Source organism: Lepisosteus oculatus, chromosome 6 (genome assembly GCF_040954835.1).
Source record: "Lepisosteus oculatus isolate fLepOcu1 chromosome 6, fLepOcu1.hap2, whole genome shotgun sequence".
Classification (NCBI taxonomy): domain Eukaryota; kingdom Metazoa; phylum Chordata; class Actinopteri; order Semionotiformes; family Lepisosteidae; genus Lepisosteus; species Lepisosteus oculatus.
In genome coordinates, this window is record NC_090701.1 from 815,992 (window position 1) to 822,256 (window position 6,265).

General features: G+C 42.3%; 1 long non-coding RNA gene across 1 annotated transcript; it reads right to left on the bottom strand.

Annotated features, from left to right (window-relative positions):
- Nucleotides 1–4,038: 4,038 nt before the first annotated feature.
- LOC107078317 (uncharacterized) lies at nt 4,039–6,039 on the bottom strand. The gene is made up of 3 exons (XR_001479255.2): nt 5,925–6,039; nt 4,622–4,726; nt 4,039–4,423 (listed from the first exon to the last, which is right to left on the bottom strand). It is a non-coding gene; the product is annotated as an uncharacterized lncRNA (long non-coding RNA).
- Nucleotides 6,040–6,265: the final 226 nt, after the last annotated feature.

The window sequence follows — 6,265 nt, forward strand, 5'->3', positions numbered from 1 at the left end:
GCTTCGTCGCACGAAAGTAACGCCGCAGTGCAACTTTTCAGCGCCACTTGAAGCTCAAAATAAAAACCAAAAAGGCCGTATAGATGCAGTTTAGCGAAGCAATATAATCGCAGACTACTTTTTTTTTGCGTTTGTGTGGGCCGGGCAGAGGCGGTCGGGTAGTTCATCTCCAAACGCTGCACCAGCCGGAGCTGGGAGAAAAGTTCACACTGTAGCCACCCTGGGTCTCTGGAGGCGAGACTTGGGAGTGCACCTCGGGCTTCGCTGAAGCACCATTCAGGCATATTGGGACGGAGAGCTCCCGACTGCTGCTGTGCGCGCTGCAGTGCTCTTGTTAGAAATGTTGCAGTTGAAGTGCTCTGTCAGAGATTCAGGGCGCAGGGTGCGTGGTCCCTCTTCCTGCCTGGGCTATTATAGGGTGTGCGGTACTGAGAGTCTGGGAGAGCCTTCGCGTCTCTCGTCTACTGTATGATAATGGCTGCAAAAGAGCCCTGACTGATTAAAGAGCACTTTCAGCAAACTGCATTGCTGGGAAACTTCTTAGAACCTTGGCGATCATCTGCATTTTAAGAGCACAAGGATACAGGAGAGGCTACAGACCGAAGGAGGGTCATTAATCCTATCCAGATTGTTTGGTTGCTAGTAGTTAAGAGATGTATGCCTGCTTGTAACAGCCTTTCCTCAAAAGAAGTCAGGTATCGGCATCAACGACATGGCTGGGCAGCTCTTCCCACATTCCCACGATATGGAAAGTTTCCAGATCCTCACAGACTGGGGGAATCTTTGAATAAAGAAGTGTCTCCTGTTCTCAGTTTTGAAATGCAATTTGTTGTATAACGAGTCATCATTTGCAGTATATAACAGGATTTAAGTGGTCTAAATCTTGTGATCTGCTTATGGACCTATGGAACTTTAAGATGATGATCAGTATGTGTGAGTTTTTATTGGCTGTATTTTTACACTGCAGAGTGGGGTCACTGGATAGTGAAGTCAGTGGTGGGCATGAACACTGAGTTCACATGAAGTGAGAATTTACCGTACCTGCCTGATTGGACTGGAATTGCAGTAACTTGTTCTCTGCCTGCTGGACATGTGTATTTCAATGTCCTCCCCTGCACACAGAAAAAGAGCACCAACAGCTAACGGTCATTCTGACTCCATATGTCCACAGCATGTGTGCAGGGGTTGGGGAGATAATAAAATTGGCAAAAGGTTTTGTATTCGTCTTTGTTCTTCTGGTTAAAAACAACAACAGCAGCAGACTGTTTCTGTTCTTGGATCTGAGGTGAATCATTTGGCTTTCTTCATCTGTGCTTCGTTCCTCCTTTTTGACAATTTTCTGCCTCCTTTCTGCCTGTTAATTAAAGACCTGCAGGTCTGGGCCATGTTGGTTCTGGGCCATGTCCAATCCGGTGTGCTCGGCACCCACCTCTCCAGCCGTGACGTCTCTTTAACTCTTGTTCAAGTCCTGAGCTCCCTCCTCCTCCTTTCTGGATCAAAGCAGGCACTCACCTTGATGGAGGGAAATCAAGTACTCAGGTCAACAGCCTCCTGAAGCCCTCTGGTGGGCTGGTGCTGACTGCTAGCTCTCCACACTGTCTCTGTAACACTCCAGCCTCCCGCGTAGAGGATCACCGAGCTGTACCCAGCTGGTTCGGCAAATCAACAGCTTTGTGTTTCTTAAGCAAAAGAGCTCCAGAAGCTCAAGCTCCAGAAACAACGGCAGGAAACGCACTGTAGATCTTTATAAGTCTTGGTTCTAGGGGCACGAAGCCAAACAGCAGAGGCGTGTCTCTGCAGGATAAAGACAGACTGTCCTTCTTGGAAAAATGCAATCGTGATTTGCAACTTTGCATTTCTGTGCTTGTTTTTCCCTGGGGCTTTGCTTTGGTTTATGGGCTTGAGCTATAATGTATCAATCTTTGGGTATGGCCAACGTGCTGTTTCATCTGTATTTCTTTTCTCAGTCTTTGGGTTTTTCTTTTTTAAGTCTTTGAGCAGGTGGATGATTTTATCTCTATCCAGGGGGCCAATTCATAGAGGGGGCTAAGAAAAAAATCTGTAGATCCAAATAGAATTCCTGACTGTGGTAAATATCTCTTATAGGAATAATTTAGTGATATTTGTGGTAAAGAATGAGGTAAAAAGGTAAAAGAATGTTGTCTGTTAGAATCCCAAACATTTCAGGGGTAATTATGCACAAGAGCACTTCTAATAATAATAATAATAATAATAATAATAATAATTGCTTATACTTATATAGTGCTTTTCTGGACACTCGACTCAAAGCGCTTTACAGGTAATGGGGATCCCCTCCACCACCACCAGTGTGCAGCCCCACCTGGATGATGCTCCAGAACGCTCCCCACACACCAGCGGGAGAGCAGAGTGATGAAGCCAATTCATAGAGGGGGATTATTAGGAGGTCATGATTGGTAAGGACCAATGGAAAAATTTGGCCAGGACACCCCTATTCTTTTCAAGAAATGCCCTGGGATTTTTTTAATGACCACAGAGAGTCAGGATCTCAGTTTTACATCTCATCTGAAGGACAGAGCCCTTTCATAGTATAGCATCCCTGTCACTATATTGGGGCATTAGGACTCTCTCAGACTGCAGTGTGAGCATCCCCTGCTGGCCCCACTAACACCTCTTCCAGCCATTTTTCCCAGGTCTCACACCCATCCAGGTCCTGTCCAGGCTCACACTTGCTGAGCTTTAGTGGGCTGCCAGTTGAGAGCTGCAGGGTGATATGGCTGCTTTGGGATTCTGGGAAAGTAGAGGAGTTTTGAAAGTATAGACAAATCCTGAGCAGCAAAGGGCAGAAAGTACAGCCATGTATTTTATACCCAGCTGGGACTTGAGAAGAGTGGTAAGTATTGAACATCTCCTCTGTACTTTAATCTATTAGCAGTGGTGGAGAGGTGGCTCTGTGGCTAAGGATCTGCACCTGTGACTGGAAGGTTGCTGGTTCAAATCCTGCAGCTGGCAGAGGAATCCTACATTTGGGCCCCTGAGCAAGGCCCTTGACCCCAACTGCTCCAGGGGTGCCGTACAATGGCAGACCCTGCGCTCTGACCCCAAGCTTCTCTCCCTGTCTGTGTCTCCATGGAGAAAAGCTGGGGTATGCAAAAAGACAAATTCCTAATGCAAGAAATTGTATAGGGCTAATAAAGAAACAAAAAAAAAATATTTTGGAATGCATTTCTGCTTTTTTCTGAAAACAAAATAGATACTGAATTCATTAACTTGATGAACTTGTACGGAATGCCCATTTTTGATTATTTATACACATTTTAACATCTATTCAGGCTTTCTGCTCTGCAAAATAAGTGGGGTAATGGACAATCCTAGATGCTTTGATTTGATTGCTCTTTGCACAGGGCTACATTATCCAACACTATCCCTGTTCCGCGGTAAGAGTCAATTTTCACATGTTTCAAGGCAGGTGCCAGAAATCCTATCTGAAATTGTAACTCTCCGTTTTCCTGAAATGGTCACTAAATGAAATTATCTAGATGAAGGCAGAGTAATGAGAAACTCATTTATGAAAGCAATGTCAGTGCCTGGTGTCACGCTCAGCCACTGCCAGTTGTATTTCTGGGTAATTATAGTGGCAGCGGTATAAAGCTCCTGTCTTTATCAAGACAGCTCTCCAGACCTCACATGAAAGCCAGCATTGCTGCAGGTGTCCCACTGGAATCTTCAGAGAAGTGTGTGGTTTTCAGCCTGATGGAAAATCTAGCAGCTCATTGATGAGTGTATATTTGTCCTCTTCTTAAACCATGGGCTTCAGTCGTCTCTGTTTATGTATTTATTCCCACTAAGCCAAGCCTGTGGATATCCTATAAGTGAAACTCTCTTTAAAATAATTTATTGTTTGACTGGGAATATATTTTATATGGTTTCCAGGTTGCACAATACATCTTATAATCTCAAACACTGCCTTAAATAAATATTGCACCATGTAGTTATTTGACATTCATTGTTTTTGCCCGCATGACAAACCTTTAAATCTTGGTGTTCAGTTTCATTTCTTTAATGTGGAGAAGTTGTGGTCAAGATCAAATCCAGGCAGCCTGTACAACAAAATGCAGATGTACTGGAGATACGGTGACTAGTAAATAATGTGAAGACTTTCCCTTTAGAATTCTAACAGTAAATTGACTTACAGGAGTGTTAGTAGGACAGGATACCTTTGTTTATGAAGCAGAGTGAAGTCAAAATGTGATTCCTGGGGAGATTGCTGAGGCCCAGACACAGTTCTTTCATATCCAGTCTTCTGAAGGTGAAAAGGCCAAGTCTATAATTCTCCAGTGGCCGAAGGACCATCATGATGGATTTTGGCTCTCGAGGAGTATTGCTGCTAAAAGTGAATTTCTCACCTGACCAGAAAGCATCTGTTATCAGAGCCCAAGAAACACTGAAATGAAAAGGAAAGAAAGCATCTGCTGAAAAACTGTGGCTTAGCATTTTTTGTGTACCCATTACTGTAATTGTCTATGGGATTGATGAATTATTACAAAAATAGTTAATTAAACAGGTTGCAGATGTCAGTTAATGCTGCTTTAATGTGTTTGATATTCCATTAAAACCATTATGATTTTTTTTTCAGTATTACCTGATAGATTGAAGACATCAGTATTTCGGTGGCTGCACTCCTGGTAGACATCATTACAGAATAATTCAAAAGCATAATTCCCAGCAAAGGACATCTGTTTGGCTCCTGAAACGGAGGAGTGTTATTATTTAAGCAGTATTTGTGACATTGTTACCTACAGTAGCTCTGGCACTCAGACATTGAATTTTTTAATAATGAAAGACCTTGAAGAAGGTCAGTGATTCATGCAGTTACTTATTATATTCAAGATCTGGATAATGAAAGCTTTGTCACAAATGTTATACCTGATAAAAAGGAATATGAAGGCTTTTTCTTGTAAGAAATATTGAACTGTTATTCATTTACTATCCAATGGCATTTTAACAATCCGACTTTTGACTCTGACTCAAAGGGAAAAATGAATTTCTGACTGACAGCTAACAACAGTGGTCATGTAGGTGTGATTATTTTATGGCAAATGGATTCTGTGCTTACACTTGAAAACAAAAGGGTGTTTACAGTTAAAGATAATTAATAAGAGATATAGGTCCTTATTTGAAAGACTGTCATCAGGTTCCAGGTCATTATTCTTAACGTGAGGCTTTGGTGCTCTTTTCAATCCAGCTTTCTGAGAGGTGATATATGTTGTACAACAGCAGGTCTCAGTGATCCAGGCAATTTAAAAGAATCGATTTCTTCTGCAATATGGATGCCAGGTACCTTAACCGTTCGTTGTTTTTTACTTAAACACCTGTACCGATCCCAGTTTCCTTTCCAGCTGGAAACCATGCTGCTACTTTCCTACTGAATGGTAAAGGTTTACAGAACCAGAAACATTCTGCAGCCAGTTTATTGGAGCTTGCACAAAAGGAGGTTTGGGTTCTTCTTTTAATGAATGATGGAATATCATGGTTATTTCAAGGTTAATGTAGAGTATGAAATTTTTCTTCATTTTTTCTTCATTTTCTTCAAAACACATGAAAGAAGTATTTCTGAAGACTTTTCTGCTGTTGTATTCAACAGTGCAGGGTGCTGTAACTGAAATCAGCTTTGATTTAACATTCAGTATTGAATTTTGCGGGAAATTAAATATATGGTTTGCCAAGTTTAGGGCAGTAATTGAAATGTATTAATACTGAATTAATCAACAGTACCAGCAATACAGATGAAAAACACAAAATTAGTAATCGCCCGCAGTAAATATTGGACAGTTAGTCCAATGGGAAGGATCAAAGAGCAAGCAGAGTTATCTTATGAAGATGTTTTGACAGTTGTTACAGTAGACATGACCCCTGGTTTCAACAAAGTAAGATCAAACACTTACTTTGAGCAGGAAAAATATTGCAGTACTTTCACTCAGCAATAATTACTTTCACTTGCATTGTGTTCGTCCTAGAGGACCACAAATACTGTACTCCCTTTGGTGGAGAGGACCCTGCACATCCAGCACTGACGTGGAGCAAGCATTCTGTGCCAGCAGCAGGCCTGGGAGAGGAGGGAGAGATGGCTTCAGCACTTGAATTAAGGGGGAGCTTTAGTGAGGCCATGTTGTAATTTAACTTATACTCTGGGGTCAACACCCCTTCTTATGAGAACTGTGCTTTCCGATCCTCATTGTCCAGGCAGTCAGGACCTCAGAGTTCAATGGCTTCTCTGAAGTTGAGC